Source organism: Astatotilapia calliptera, chromosome 4 (genome assembly GCF_900246225.1).
Source record: "Astatotilapia calliptera chromosome 4, fAstCal1.2, whole genome shotgun sequence".
NCBI classification, from domain to species: domain Eukaryota; kingdom Metazoa; phylum Chordata; class Actinopteri; order Cichliformes; family Cichlidae; genus Astatotilapia; species Astatotilapia calliptera.
In genome coordinates, this window is record NC_039305.1 from 29,812,882 (window position 1) to 29,829,863 (window position 16,982).

The window sequence follows — 16,982 nt, forward strand, 5'->3', positions numbered from 1 at the left end:
CTAAGATTGTACTTCCACCCACTGGTGCTGTATGATGTCACAATTAAAGAAACACTCGCACGTAAAGCTCACTTTTTCATTTTATAAAACTATGTTAAATACTTTTAGTTGCTAATGAGTATATTAATACCACTGGAGCATTGTACTCATTTAAAGCTTTGGATATTTACTCATGGACTCTACTGGATTATGTTTAATGATTCACAGTTGAAAATAATCCTCATTCGCTCTCAGCTGTATTTAGTAATTCTGGTTCTTGACAAAGACTTACATTGTATCTCTTCTTCTCTGCTGCAGATTTCTCCCGTGTGTGTCACATCTCTGCTGTGTACTTTTGGATATTACGCCTGCCCCTGACCTTTGCAACACTCACCTGGATACCTCTGTCAAACTTGTTCTCTGTTTGTTGTAAATAAACCCATTACCTTTTACCTGTTGTCCTCTCCTGCATTTTGGTCTAGTGAAACTTAGCAGGCCTTGGTGCAGTCCCTCAATTTATTGCTGTCTGAACAAGCTGTTTCGTTTACCTTTGCCTTTGGCTAGCTTTCTTCTGATTAGTTACCCCCTGTAAACAGAAAGTTTGAACAGTATGTGGGTGGGGCTTCTGTTCTCATAAATGACTGTATTAGGGTCAAAAGTAAAAAAACAAACAAACAAACTCTTAACCCAATACTACTTTTACCCTTTCAGTAACTATATTGAATGAGTAAATGTAAATACGCAGAGCTTTTTACTCTATCTGAGCACTCAAAGCATTTTCTACAAAATGCCTCATTCACCCATTCTTACAAGCATTTTTTTCTATGCCAAAGTCCTTTCTGAAGTGTGGACTGGAGCAGCCAGGTATTGATCTAAGGCCCTGCATTAGAGATGGGATGAGGAGCTTGGTAATTTGGGAGGGGCTCAGAGTACAGCCAGTTAAGGTCATTCAGGCAACAAGTATGCCTCCTTCACAGCTCCTAGGTGGGGTTTTTCAGGCATGCCCAACTGAGAGAAGGCCGAAGGCTCGACCTGGGACCCGCTGCAGATGTTACGTCAATTGACTGGCTCAGTCCTCCACCTTAGTGTCCTCTAGTAAGAGCTGGAGGAGCTGGTCGGGTGAGAGGGATCTCCGCTTAGACTGCTGCCCTTGTGACCCCAACCCTGATAAATAATTCTTGTACTCTATATTGCCAAAAGAATTTGCTCATCTGCCTTCACATGCATATGAATTTGAGTGACATCCCATTTTAATCCATTGGATTCAATATGCTGTTGGCCCACCATTTGCAGCTATAACAGCTTCAACTCTTCTGGAAAGATTTTCCACAAGGTTTAGAAGAATGTTCATGGGCGTTTTCTTCTTCCAGAAAGTGAGGTTACACACTGATAATGGATGAGAAGGCCTGGCTCAGTTTTCGCTCTAAATCATCTCAAAGGTGTTCTATTGGGTAGCGGTCACTGTGCAGTCAAGTTCTTCTACACCAAACTTGCTCATTAAAGGTTCCAACAAAGTTGGGACATGAAACTGTCCAAAATGTTCTGGTGTACTGACGTATAAAGAGTTCCTTTAACTGGAATTAAGGGGCCAAGCCCAACTCCCGAGAAACAACCCCACACCATAATCCCCTCTCCACCAAACTTCACACTTGGCACAGTGCAGTCAGGTAAGTAACATTCTCCTGGCAACCACCAAATCTAGACTTGTCCATTGGATTGCCAGACAAAGAAGTGTGATTTGTCACTCCAGAGAACAAATCTCCAATGCTCTAGAGTCCAATGGTGGCAAGCTCTTGGGTGAAGCTGCTTGGCCATGGAAACCCTTTCATTAAGCGCTCTACGCACTTGTAATTTACTACATAACAGTGTGTAGGTGTGATACACATTTTACTATCACTGATGCACCTCATTCATTTTAGCTTTATTTCAATTCATTTCATGACTCGTCAGAGGGAGAACATAAAAGGAGGGGATAAGAAAATATGTGGAGAGTAATCGGAAGCAATGACACGACCTTTGACATCCATGTACACCAACCAATCCATAGCCTTCTCTTCCATAAACCCCTCCAATCAGCACAGTTCCTTAGAAATACCCACGAGGCACCTGTGGAGTAGCCTGAGCGAGGACAGCATCTCCATGGCAACAACATCATTACCAGAATAGCTCTTTACTTCTCTATTTCTGTCTCTCCATTTTCTCCGACCTTTCATTGCAACCCATCCTTTCTCCTCTTTTTGGCTTAATGCACATTGTTTCTCCTCTCCTCCTCATGTCCTCCTTCTCAACCCTCTCCTCCATTTCCCACCTTCTTTCCTTTTTTGTCCTTTCTACCCCATCTCTCTCCAAACCTTTCCTCCCTCATTTTTTTCCCAGTCTCCATTTTTTATTCCGTCCACCTCCTCCGCATGTATCTATTTAGCATTTTCACATTGTGCAAAGAGAGAATATATTTATAGCCTCAGCTATGATTCCTCCTCTCCTCTCTTTTTGTTTACTGTGAATGAAAGTGAGATTCTGCAGCGTTTCTTCTGAGCTATCCAATTAAATCTGACAGTTGTTTTCACCTGTTTACATCAGACTAATTGCTTTTTAAAAAAAATCAGATTTTGACAAATTTGAACTGAAGTGCTCCTGCATTACTGATATGCAGGACTTTGACTCTGATTGGCCTAATATTAGAAATTTGGTGTCCATTATGATGTATTACTACATCTTATCCATGTCACCATATGTTTAGTGGGCTACAGTGAGATTCAGAAATGCCTAAAAAATGGCAACATTTTCATGCACCTCCGCACACTTGACATGACTGACATGATTGAAGTGCTGCCCTCAATAAAGGTAGTTATAATAATAATAATGAAAAAAAGAACTATTGTGTCTTATTGTAACAACGTATCCTTTTCAGTGAATGATTGTCTGAACTCAGCAGAACATGGACATCACAAAATGCTAAGCTTGCTCCCTAAAATAATTTGGTAGGCCTTCACTACAGTTGCCTTCAGTTATTGCTAACTTATGGGTTTTTTTTGCCATCAGATTAGTCTACAGTAAGTAATATAATGCTCAGATGAATTGAGTTCAGGTTCCTTAATTTCCCATTTGAGAACATTTCATTACCTTGTTTTGAGTCACTTTTACAGTTCATTTTGGCTCATTGTCCATGTGTACTGTGAAGTAGTGTCAAATGTTCTGCATTTTTACTAAATCTCAGCACAGAGTATAGCTTTATTTGCTTCAGAATCTACCCTGTTACTTATAAGCAGTCACACCATCACTAAACAGCAGTGACCCATTTCTATTGGCAGCCAAATGTGTCAGTGCCACAACACTGCCTATGGACAGGTCTAAAGACTACGCTGTTCTGGACAGCGATCTCAGATGTTGTTCCTGGGATCTGCTGGAGCCACTCACCCAGTTTTGGAGGTCAATGCCCTGAGTGCTCAGATTACCATGGGGACCACTGCTGCCTCCACATTTTCTCTAGCTCCTCTCTCAGTCCCTGCTATTTCTCGTGCTTTTTGTGGTCCTTTTCACATATGTTGATATCATTTAGAATAGTTACATCTATCACTAAGGCTTGCTTCCTCTGCTTGTCCACCACTATGATGTCAGGTTGGTTAGCCGTCACCATTTGTTCTTCTGTATCTGGAAGACCCAAAGGATCTTAACTTGGTCATTCTCAACCACCTTACGGACCGCATCCCACTTTGACCTGGTGACTTCCAGGCCAGCCTTGGCACAGATGTTCCTGCATACTATGCTAGCCACTTGGTTATGGTATCCCATGTATACCCTGCCTGCTAGCATATTGCACCCTTCCATAATGTGATGGATTCTTACACACTACACCTGGAATCTGGCTTGGTGTAGACCCCATCCTCTATTGATCTTGTCCTTAGAGCTTGTTCCTGTGTTGCCATGATTAATGCCTTTGTGGTGTCTTTCAGTCCAGTTTTTTCAGCTATTGGTGTTGGTAGCCATTTTCCAATATCAGCCACTGCTTCTACCTGCAAATAGTAGGCTCAGCAAGAGCCTGTTCTTCCATGATGGTTCCTCTTTTTGCTCCTTTTCTTTCTCTTATTTCTGCCTCCTGAGGTATTCACTAAGCACATTATTGGATGGATCTTTGTTGTTTCATCCTGGATCATAGTTCTGACACTCACTGGAACAGTACAGTATCAGGGAGGTGAACCTGGGCTGAAACCCTCCATGCATTGCAAGGTGCTTTCCAGTCTTGATGTCAGTGGCTTTCATCTTCTTCTTTGGCCAGCTTATGACCTCAGCAAGGTATCTAAAGACTGGCATGGCATAGGTGTTGATTGCACGGATCTTCTTCCCATTCAGCTGACTCCTCAGGACTTGCTTTATTCTCTGCAGGTATTTGGTGGTTGCTGCTTTGCTTTCCTAGTGGCCTTTTCATGGTTCCTATTTGCCAGTGGGATTCTAAGGTACTTGTAGTTATACTTTCGCCAATAGGTGTGAATCATGTCAGGGCCTGGTGCTGTCCAATGCTTCATACTTGAGACTCAAGACAGTTCTTGGCTTACTGGATCCTGTTCAGGGAGGTTGCTGTGGTCTGTTCTTAGATCCACTAGCAACTGAGTATTGATGTGTTGCATCCTCTCTTCCATATATCCTTACAGTATTGCTCAGTCTCCAGGCATAGTGGCATTGTTCTTATACTGTTTCCCTGCCACTGAGAGTATACTTTGGATGGTTCAGTGGAGGACATCTGTTTTTTTATCCTAGCTACTATTTCTCTGGTATACTTTTTCGGGGGTTAGCCAAGACTATGAGTCTTTCCTTGGCAGTTTCTAAGGTCTCAGGTATGGCCAGCTTGCCTTTCTTCAGTCCTGATAGTTGGCTAACTTCCCTCTGTACTAACCTTGAGTTTGGCCTCTAGTCTCCCTTTTCAAGGAGAGTACTGCTCCTTGTCCTTGTTCATGTTGTAGTCAAACATCTCAGGAGTCACTGTTGCCATGGTGTCAACCATCTGGTTGGTTTCAGTGATGATTGCAGCGCAGTAGAGATTGTAATGCTGCATTCATATCTTCTAGTAGACGTTCAGGAGGTACTTTCTTTAGTCTTTGTAGTTAACCACAAGGGCCAGGTTTCCAGCTTAGCCACAATTTTCTTTTTCAGGCCAGCTGCTCTTGCATTCAATGCCTACAACGCACCAGGTGTTCTTGGAGCTTGGTATCAAATCTAGAGGGTGGGGATTATGTGTATATATATATATATATATATATATATATATATATATATATATATATATATATATATATATATATATATATATATATATTTTATTATTACTATTATTATTATTATTATTTTTTTTTTTTTACTATTTAATTTGTAAAAATGTGTATACACACACACACACACACACACACACACACACACACACACACACACACACGTAGGAAAGGCCTGAACCCTCTCAGTGAGATCATTAACAAGACTGGCTACGGATACCGACTACGGAACGGAGCAGTTGTCAGCCACCTCCTGTACATGGATGACATCAAGCTGTATGCCAAGAGTGAACGAGACATCGATTCACTGATCCACACTACCAGGCTATACAGCAATGACATTGGAATGTCGTTCGGACTGGAGAAGTGTAGTCGGATGGTAACAAAGAGAGGGAAGGTAGTCAGAACTGAGGGGATTGAACTACCAGAAGGCAACATTGCAGACATAGAGGACAGTTACAAGTACCTGGGGATCCCGCAGGCAAATGGGAACCATGAAGAGGCCGCTAGAAAAGCTGCAACCACCAAGTACCTGCAGAGGGTCAGGCAAGTCCTGAGGAGTCAGCTGAATGGTAAGAACAAGATCCGGGCCATCAACACGTACGCCCTACCCGTGATCAGGTACCCTGCTGGGGTAATAGGCTGGCCAAAGGAGGAGATAGAAGCCACTGACATAAAGACAAGAAAGCTCCTTACCATGAATGGTCCAGAAATCCTACCAGTGGCTGGACAAAGCTGGACTGAAAGACAGCACAGAGGCACTAATCATGGCAGCACAAGAACAAGCTCTGAGTACAAGATCCATAGAGGCTGGGGTCTATCACACCAGGCAAGACCCCAGGTGCAGGCTGTGTAAAGATGCCCCAGAGACAATCCAGCACATAACAGCAGGGTGCAAGATGCTAGCAGGCAAGGCATACATGCATATATTGTTCCAGTAGCCCACTTCTCATTAGAGTATCCTGGTTCTTTATCACCTGGCCCAAACCAGGGCCACATCTGAGCCATTATGGCTTCAGCTATATGTCTCTCGCTCAGATTCCGATGTAGGGTTTGATACCATGGGCGTAGCCTGAGGACCCTTATTGGATGCATGCTCTGGATGTATGTCCTAGTGTATATACATATATAAAGGCTTTTTCTTAATTTGAGCACTCAAAGCATTTTCTTACTACAAAGTCTTATTTTCCCATTCAAGCACTTTGCCTAACATTTACACTCACACACACACTGCTGCACACAATAGGACAAGACAAAGATTATGCCATTCATAGTAATTTTTACCAAAACACTTTTTATTGTTAGCAGCTCTGTTGGAAATGCACTTTGTTTCTGAGTTTTGCTGTGTTTATAAAATCTGTAATTCACCAGTCACTTAAAAACAAATTAAATGACGAGCTGAGAAATGAATGGTGGCACATCTTGGATGTGTAGCTCACGGATCTGCAGCAACTGTTTGATGCTATCATATCAATATTGACCCAAACCTCACAGGAATGTTTCCTGAACCATGTTTAATGCATGCCACAAAGACTTAAGGTAGTTCTGAAGGCAAAAATGGTCTAACCTGGTATTAGCATGGTGTAACTAACAGTGAGCAGTCAGTGTAAAAAAGCTATAAACTGTGAATCTATAATTTACAACATATTGATGTTGTAAATGATATATGCTTTCGCAAACACCGTGCATTGAGTACAATTAAATGTATAATTAGGGTTGTATGATGTGGTAAAAAACAAACAAACAAACAAAAAAAAACAAGAAGCTGAAAAAAAACAACTTATCAAAGAGCACTGGATGACAAAGTGGTGCAGTGGCCTTACCTCACAGCAAGGAGGTCCCGTTTTGAATTCAGCCCAAAACCTTTCTGTGTGGCGTTTCTATGTTCTCCCTGTGACTGTAAGACTTGTGGTTGTCTGCCTCTCAGTTAGCCCTGCAATAGATCGGACACATCTTATGACAGGGATGCGCTTCAGTACAAGTAGACACTGTATTCCAAGTTTCTACTTGAATCCTGGTCTCCTGGATGTGAAAATACTATCAAATCACTAAGAGTTTGTATTAACCTTTTATAGAACTTCTTCAAACATGTCTGGATTTTAAAGCGACTTCTGTGAAATCAAATGATTAGCTTAGTGTAATGGCCATACTAGAGCTCTAAAAAAATAACAAAAAAGGCCCTGCAGTGTGATAGTAGAGAGTTTGCTCATGAATAAAGCAAAAAATATTCATAGATGATAAGAATCTTAGCACTCTTCACAAGTTCATAAACCTGGCAGTCAGCTTATTTATTGCTCATGAATTGCGCAACTAAAGGGAATACTCTTAGAAAGTCTTTCCTGTGTTATCTGTTGCTCGAAAGTAAGACGCTGTCCGGTTGCCTCCACTAACGAAGATTATCTGACAAAGTAAGGTGAAGCAGGCAAACAAGCCAAACTTTACGTCTGTCTGTCTACTTCTGCCTTGTCTGTCTGCCTCCATTGGTTTCTATTGAGTCTATTTTTAGCCTCAGCAGACTGGTCACGTGGCAAGAGGAGGACGTCAATAATGTTGTTGTTGGTGGTGGGAGAAAGAGCGAGAGAGAGGGAGAGAGGCAGACGGTAAATATGGAGGAGGTGAAGCGGTAGGAGGTGAGACGCGTCCCGCTTGTTAAACTACGCGTTTTCGTGTGAATTAGAAGCGCAAAGGAGCTCCACGGAGGGACACACCGTGCCTCGGCAGAAACCAAAGCCGGGAGGAAGCGACCTCTGCTCTAATACACATTCCAAGAGGAGCCGCCGACATCCACGGTACCGTGGGGTTTTATCAGAGGGAGAAAGCGGGAGAGAGGGAGAGCGTGAGCGAGAGATTGAGGCGCGTGCGTGTGTGCGTGACCGTCCAAGAACATTATGCGTAGACATTTATTTGGTCTTATTTTGCTGCAGAGCTAAGATGTAACATTTTGTGCTTTTGCTATAACGTTGTCCTCACTTCTGCCGTACAGTTAACGCATAGGCTAACTTGGAAACTGTGTAGTTAGTGCTAAGGCTAGCTAAAATACACAAGCTCACACCTGACAGATACAACAGCTAACTAGCTACCAAACAGGTAACAGTTATTACAGCTTCATACAGGCACTAGCGGCGTGCCAGGAGTGACATGATAGCTTCCAGCTAACTAGTACAGAACAAACAGCTGACAACCACAAGTTAATAAACTAAGAGCTAGCAATGGGCACCAATTAACTACAAATATGGTGGTTTTACTTGCCAGGGGCTACCAATGAAGAACATAACAGCTGCTACTAGTAGCTGTTATGGGTACCACTACCACTGCTGGTATGAAGTCTTCACATGTATTCAGACACTAACTTATGTTGAGGCTGTCCAGTTTTTCCCCTGAATCTTATTGCATCTGCAGTGCCATTAAAGCATCATTGTCGAGTTGTATACTGACTAAAAATGTCTAATTTGTATGTGCATTTTTGCCATCTTGCTGCAGTTCAGGAGTTGTGTCATCTCATGATTAATGACTCCTTATTATGGAGCTCACTGAATTACTCTTTAGGCAATAGAAGGAGCATAAAAACAAGAGAGTGTAAGACAGTCAGTTTAAGAATAAGAGGGGTAAGTAAAGTTGGTAGAAAGATATTTGTGAAAATCACAAGCAAGCAAGCCTCAGCTCTTAACCTGTAAGTCTCTGCAGTGAGAATACAGCATTAACAAATAGTCATAACCTGCTTACATCTTATAAAACTTAATTATATTTTACATTTAACAACAACAACATGCTAACTAAAAGCATACAATGAAGTAATATCATAACAATATGGCTCTAAAGGGCTCTAAAGTAAATATAGAAGTAATTCAAGTAATTTACATTAAAATGTTAACCCTCACACATCTCTGTAAAGTGCTTTTCATATGGCACTATTTCTGTTATTTTGCTTACCTAATGCTAACCGCGTCTGAGATTTTAAGCAGAACCTTACAGGACTCATGGAGATTTCAATTAACCTGATAACTTGCAAGTTGCAAAGTTGCAAGTGAAGCGCCTCATAAGTCGAATCTGGAGTGTTCAGTCCTTCTCTTCCCTTTTTTGGATCAAGAGGCAGCTTTGTAATGTTTGGCAGCCCATGTAATCATTGATGTTATGGAAGTATCACATACTCAAGATTTATAATACTACACTGGATCCATACAAACAAAATATGGTTACATTACAGAAGTAATATTCAGTGCTGATCTTTAATGTCTGCTTTACCTTTTAGTCCCAGTAGTGCTAATGTAAAAATCGCAGACCAGGGTCTGGTTGCAGCAATATTACAAAACTTATTTGTGAATATGTTACATTTATGTTTGAAAAAATTACAACACTTTATAGCATAACATAATAAAATCACCCTAATGCTGATAAAATATCATAGTTCTGTCAGTAAAAAGCATCATATTTATGTTTTTCTGTAATGTGATGGGACATCTTGTTACATCGTCACCAGTCTCAAACAGAGCGCCACAAATACACACCCAACAAGCTAACCTGCAGCCACATTTTCTTCTCACCCCTGAGCTGGCTGTAGCAGATATGCTGCCCCCACTGTGAGCCTGGTTCTGTTGGAGGTCCCCTGCTGTCAGAGTTCTTCTTCCCCACAGTTGGTCATAGCACTGCATTATAGGCATGCCACAATACCTGAACGTTTGCAGTCTTTGCCAATACCAGCAGAATTACATGATTCTTGATACCTAATCTGAAAACAAAACAAAGCCAGTATCCCATCTACTTAAACTCTTTCATTAAAAAGTGATTTTAAATCACTTACATGATGCTGGCAGACCATTTATTTAAAATGTTAATGATATATTCTGTTGAGAAGACATAGATGGTTTCACATCTGTCTCAAACAAAATGGTAATGTATTTTTGAGGATAACATAATACTTTGGATGTTGGTAATATGAACTGAAACTCATTCACCTTGAATTGTTTGAACAGATCTGAATGCTGATCTTTCAGGTGCTTTGCTAAATTAGAAGCATTTCATTCCTTTGTCCAAAAAACACAGTGGGATTGTTTGCATACTGCCTCGTGTCAGTTAGCATGTCCTGGTCATCCACTTTCGACACAAAGTACTTTCATGCCTGACTGTTTCTTATCAATGAGGCAGGGCTACTCGCCATGTTTTTTTTGTTTTGCTTGTGGGTGTCCTTTGTTTTCGGTATGTAAAGTTAGACAGGTGCCCCAACTGGCTTTGGTACATACGCAGTGTTTAGATTCTATGGTTTCTATTAGAGCTGGGCGATATGAGATTTTTTCATATCACGATATGTTTTTTTCATTTCAGGCGATAACGATATCTATCACGATATAAGCCAAATAACTATATTTGTAAGATTTAAATGTGCCGTTGCTCACAAGTAAAATGTGAAATTATCAGCAGCTTGTTTTTAAATATTTATTTCCCATAATAAGTTCAACAGGGTAGATGTACTTAAGGAACATGAGACTTTTTCAGATAAATAAAGGCAAATATTACAAACTACACAATAGGCAGCTGCTAAAGCGTTTAAGTTTCAAAATAGAACAAATGAAACAGACTAAATTGTCAATTCCACTTAGAAACAAAATATTAATTCTAAAAATAAATCTTAGTTTGTTTTACAGAAGAACAGACAAAACTGACTAACTTTTGTCAGTATCAAATAAACTGAGAACTAAAAGGAAATTCTCAATCTCTCCTTGTTGTATAGCTGAGCTTTTCAAACAGTTTTAACAGTTACTTTAGTCTGACAAAAGCCGAATGACGAATTAGAGCTTCCAGTCAGAGACTGAGGCTACGTCCACACGTACACGGGTATTTTTGAAAACGGAGATTTTCCGTTTTCGTTTTAAAAAATAATCCCGTCCACACATAAAGGCAGAAATGAAGGAAAACGCTGCTATGAACATGCCAAAGCAGCAGGTGGCGCTAGATTCCTAACCGTGCAGAAATGTTGGCCAATCAGAAGTCTAGAAGCCTCGGTGGGAAAAAGTAAACAAAGCTGGGGCATAGAAGCAGAACAGAGTCGTATGTGTGGACGGACAGTAACTGTGTGTATATGTAAGCATTTAAACACTGCAGAGAGTAGAATTAACAGTATTGTAGAAATTCATTTCACCGAAACAATAACGTGGCGCACAGTGTGACGCATGCACCAGTTTATTGTATTTCCAGACTTGCTTTCGGCACAATTTACAGTGCACGCTACTCTGTTTTTTGTCAGACTTGAAATAGCCGAAGTACCTTCAAACTACGGAACTTCTATGGCTCTTCCGTTTGACAATCTCTCCGGCATTGGAACCATCATCTGTTTTCTCATTTCCTCCATTATGCGCTGGCTCCATTACCCGCTGGCTGCTTCCCAAACAAACACACGTGCGGCTTGGCACTTGTGCTGTACGTAACAAGTCACGCGACGTGACGCTGCGGCTGTGATTGGTTCGGCACTGCGCTACTTAATTTGGATCGGCTGACCTTTTTTTTTTTTTTTTTTTTAAGAGGACAAGAGCGGCGAGGTCTATCGCGATAGCTTAATTTCTCTATCGAGTAAAAGTTATATCGCGATACATATCGTTATCGTTCTATCGCCCAGCTAAACCAAAAACTAGTACTTTTATATTAATGTGAAAGCCAAAATGACAATCAGTCATCGTGTATGGAATTCTCTGAACATCAAGGTTTTAGTTTCCTTTTTGCAAAATAAGACGACCACAGTCTGTCTTTATTATTAGATTTGTAATCCCGCCTCCTTGCATCTCTGCTGGAAAGTTAGTGATTTGCAGTTGGACTAGATGACAGTGTCTTTGTCTACTTTTATTTTGCCCTCTGGCAATATTAAACCTCAATCTATTTCAAACAAAGAACAATCTGAAGAAATTGATGTTGTATTGGACAGTAGCACTCATCACTAATGCTTGTGACCAGTATGACTAGGGACTCATCCGCAAATCATGCAGGTCGGTTATGGTGATAAAAATCCAAAAGCTTTGCCAAAACCACTTGAAAAGGGATTAAAGTTCATTGCACTGATCCTGCATGGTTCTGCTGAGTATTGGTCCTACTCCCAAGAGGGAGCACAAATTTGTGCGTCAGCATCAGCTGTTGTGAAAACACCTAGAGGCTGAGTTGTTTGGCCATAGATCATCCAGCAACTCAAAGCACAGGCTGAGGTAGAACACATTTCACGGGTAGGGATGCTACTATTCAGTCACAAGGACTGAATAGTAGCAGTACTGGTAATGCTTATCTGTATTAACTCTTATCAGTACTCTTATTCTTCCTTAGTTTAAGGATTCAAATTCATATAATTGCTGTATTCATAACTGGACCCCACAATGTGCCCCTTATTCATTTACTTCATAAAAACTGCTACATGATCATAGCTTCCTCTTAATTGGTGTTTCCTGGAAGAAATAAAAAAAAAAAAATGATAACAGGTTGATATAGGGCTTCTTTTTTTTTTTTTTTTTTTTTACATGTATTCAATGTGTGTGAGAGAGATCAACCAATGATTGCCTTTCTATTTTAAAAGCCATTGGTAAAGGAAAAACAACATTCACAGAGAGGCTAGTGTGTTAAGAGCAGTGAGTGAAGGAATAAGTTCATGTCACACAGATAACACGGCACATGTATGAAAGTCTTTGAAGTGGATGTATCATCTATAGACATGGTTTACTTCCAGGGATTTTTGTGAAAATTTTCCCTGTTAACCCATCATTTGGGTTAACGGGCCTTAGACGATGGACAGTTGCCACAGTGTGTTTGAGTGTGGACAGAAAAATCTCTTCCCTAAAGAATGAAAAAAGCTTTATTGGTTCTGTTAATGGTCATTGATCAAACCCGGGACACTCATGCTACCATAAGATGTTTTTTTTAAATTGTTACCATGCTACCTGTCTTTGGTTAGTACTATTTTGTTAGTTACTAGTTATTGGTGAGGTCATGTCTTTTATAGCTTGGGGTAAACTGCACACAGTGATGTTGCAATATTGCAACATCACTGTGTGCAGATTCATTATTACTGCTTATGGTGGCTTTGAATTTTAGACTTTTAACAGCAGTCTAAGGTCTAAGTCTAAACAATCTAAGGGTACTGAAGGGTACTGAATACCCAGCACTTCTATAGGTAATTTAGAATCATCAGTTAACCTATCCCCACTAACTGCATGTCTTTGGACTGTGGGAGGAAGCCGGAGTATCCAGAGAGAAACTACGCAAACACAGGGTTCATGAGGTCATATCGGCCTGTCCTAGGTAAGACTGAACAGGTACTATGTGTAAGGTGAGGTTATTTCTGCCAGTCTTGTTTTTCTGTTGTTACCTAAAACAGCCTAGTAGTAGTAGTATAGGACAATGATTGGTTTGACAATAAACACTTAGCTTAAGGCCTGTCATTATGGATTTGCATTCTCCTGAGAATCCAAGGTAACTGGATGCCATACAGGTAATTATACATACTGCCTGTATTTAACTGCTCTGCTCTAAGAGTGTATTGAAACTCTTGACTGCTACTGTAGGTAATATGCATAATTACCCATTATATCTGATTTGTAGATGTTCACGAAGAGTTTATAACAACCCCAAGGGTAATACAAGGAACAAGCAAGAATTTTCTTTATCATCACAATATTTTAAAAACCTTAAACCTAATAAGTGGTTGTGCTATCCTTGGCAGCATTTGCGATAACTGGCAATGAGTCTTTCACATCACCATGGAGGGATTTGGGCCTGCATCTTTGCACATATATTTAATTCAGTCACATTGGAGGGTTTTTGAGGAAGAAGGGCATGTTCGTGCCAAAGCATCTCAGTGTGATTTAGGTCTGGACTTTGACTGGGCTGCATCCATACTGGAAGTGAATGTCAGTGATGTCATGACCAGAGACTGTAGAAAGTGAAGGATGTTTAGCGACTTCAGGTGACTGCTGGTGACATGAAGTGAGCAGGATGCAACATAAACTTTCCTCAACTTCCAGCAGAGCAACTGAAGCGACTACCACTGAGAGTATAGCTGATTGACATGTGACCTGGTAGTAAAAACATTAGAGAGTTACCAAGGCAACCGGAGGCTTTAATGTCCACAGGTGACAGGCAGTCAGCTTCAAAACAATGTGTGAATCAGTTGCAGTGTGGGAACAGCCTTGAACTGCGCTTTGTTTGACAGCTCTGATAAACTCAGCATAGCATCACATGAACTAGTTCCTCCCCTGCCGCAGGTTCTGGTTAGAGCGACCCTCCACCTCACAGCACATTTTCATTGCAGACTGCTGGATGACAGTCTGAAAACTGTGACTTGATGATCCTGCAAGCAGGGAAATGTGACACTGGATGGGGCGGTGCTGGCTAGTTAGCGGGGACTGAACTTTCAAACTAGTAAGGCAATTGTCTCAGACTGAGAAGAGTCTATGTGTAAGTCATTGAATATATATTAAAATGTGTTTAGTAAATATTAGCAGAGCTTTTCTTCATTCGGTGATGTAAGTCTGTAATGTAATGGTATTAAAGTCTCAGTAGCTCTGGCTCAGTTACTCAGATCAGAACAAAACAGAATAGTGATTTGGCTTAAATGATATTGATTATCTGCCTTCATGTTTGGTTAGAATTTGTTACACTTTGTGAATTCTACCATCATGTTAGCAGATATTTCTTTATTTCTTCCGTCCTTCCTCCAAAGTCAAGAGGTCAGATCTTGGAGGTAAAGGCCAGCCTTTTAGTTATGTAAGAGCGATAATCATCTGCCATTCATTTTGACCTCCAGTGATCATAATAATTGGATTCTTGCTCTGTTATGTTACTCTGTCTCATTGCCTTCCAACTTTGATGCTTCTTGCTTTCTATTTCTAGAGCTTTCAGCCACTTCAGAGCCTTCTTTAGTGACAGGTTGTTGTGATGATTACGTCTCTCTGTAAGGGCCCTGCAGTGAACCCAGCAGTATGTCAACACTGTAACAAATTCAATTCAGTTTTATTTATACAGCGGCAAATCACGACAACAGTCACCTCAAGGTGCTTTATATTGTAAGGTAGATCCTACAATAATACATACAGAGAAAAACCCAACAATCATATGACCCCCTATGAGCAAGCACTTTGGTGACAGTGGGAAAGAAAAACCCCCTTTTAAAAAGGCCCGGCAGAACCAGGCTCAGGGAGGGGCGGGGCCATCTGCCGCAACTGGTTGGGGAGAGAGAAGGAAGACAGGATAGAAGACATGCTGTGGAAGAGAGCCAGAGATTAATAACAAGTATGATTCAATATCATTCAAATAGGTCACAAAATAGCCCTCAGGGTTTGTTGTTTTTGTTCTGCTGGACAGTGTAACACTGAGTGAAGCAGAGGAATATTGAGAATTATCTTGATAACACTCGAAGGAGGAATGACTAATGGTTGTATAAATGTGTGATTATGGTGTTTGTCCCTGTCGTGTTCAGGTTAGGACTAGTTATTATGTTAAGAGATAGAAAAGCTGTAAAGCATCAGTTTTGTAACAGTCAGGATGTTTGCGCATTATTAACTCCCTGAGGATTAAAAGCTAGTCGCTGAAGCTTTAACAGTTATTTTAAATATGTGCTGATACAGTAAGGTCACTTTGGTAAAGACAGCTACACCATGTGTGTGTTGGCGCGTTGGAGTTGCTGTCTCCTTTCTCCTTGAATGTGCTGGACTCAAGGCGGGGGGGCGGGCAGTGGGGCCGGTGTTAAATGCTGTCATGGTCCAGCAGCTTGCTGTGTGTGACAGAGAACAGGTGAGAGCAAGCAGGACAAAGGGACTCCAAAGAAATCCTGCAGGAGATCGCCTCTGACATTAGCTCCACATCCTGCTCCCCCTGTCTCCCTTGCTCAGGCTTGCTGTTTGTTTAGGGAAGAGGCGTTCAGGTGAACCGTTACCACGGCACCCAGCTCCGTGGTTGCCAGGCAGCACTTCCTGCTCCTTTCCAGGTTGGGAGGGGCCAGGTATTTTAGGAAATGATAGTGTGAAGAGGAGGAGGAGGTGGCAGAGTGAGAAACAGAGTAATTTATGTTTCTTGGTTTTCTGGCAACATTTGGACACTGAAGCAGCAGCTTCTGCTCTTCTGTTTTCACGTATTTCCTCTTTCTTTCTCCCGACCTCCCCATGCGTGTGTGTGTGTGTGTGTGTGCGTGTGTGTGTGTGTGTGTGTGTGTGCATGTTATTAGGCTAATGGAGTAGTTGGCCAGCAGGTTAGTCTGTCATGGCTAGTTAGCTCTTTAGCCTGAGTGCAGACACACACACATACACACTCACTGAGGCACGCAGACATGCTGACACCCACAGCGTTTCATCCCATTATATAGGCCCTGACACTGACATCCTGTGACTTCTTTCAGGAATTAGCGAAGTTGGAGGAGAGCTGCAAAGGCAGCTTTCCTCCAGTCGGACAGCAGCCAGTAACACAGTCAGTCCCAAGCTAATTATAGGCTGAAATGTTTCACTTGTTGTGTTTGATTTCTGATATTATTGAACTGTTGTGTGTTACACAAGCTTTGCAATAATTCTTGTTTTGCATGTCAGGACATCCCGTTCCTCCATAAAAGTCCACGTTCATTCCCCACCAGTTTAAGTTGAATAAATCCACTGTTGTTCCAGGCTGTGACTAATCGTATTAAATCATTTTGACCCTCTGACTAATTATTTTCACTAATTGTTTGGACTTAATGCGAGAGCTAATTATACAGAGTTACAGTTTTCTGAAAGCAATCTAAAAGGA

General features: G+C 41.2%; 1 protein-coding gene across 3 annotated transcripts in view; it reads left to right on the forward strand.

Moving 5' to 3' along the window:
- The first annotated feature begins 7,772 nt into the window (after nt 1-7,772).
- hdac5 (histone deacetylase 5) overlaps nt 7,773-16,982 on the forward strand; it is a 61,816-nt gene continuing 52,606 nt past the window's right edge. For all 3 annotated transcript variants that reach the window (XM_026165971.1, XM_026165970.1, XM_026165972.1), the window contains exon 1: nt 7,773-8,032. The gene's annotated coding sequence lies outside the window, so the exon portion shown is untranslated. The remainder of the gene's footprint in view (nt 8,033-16,982) is intronic.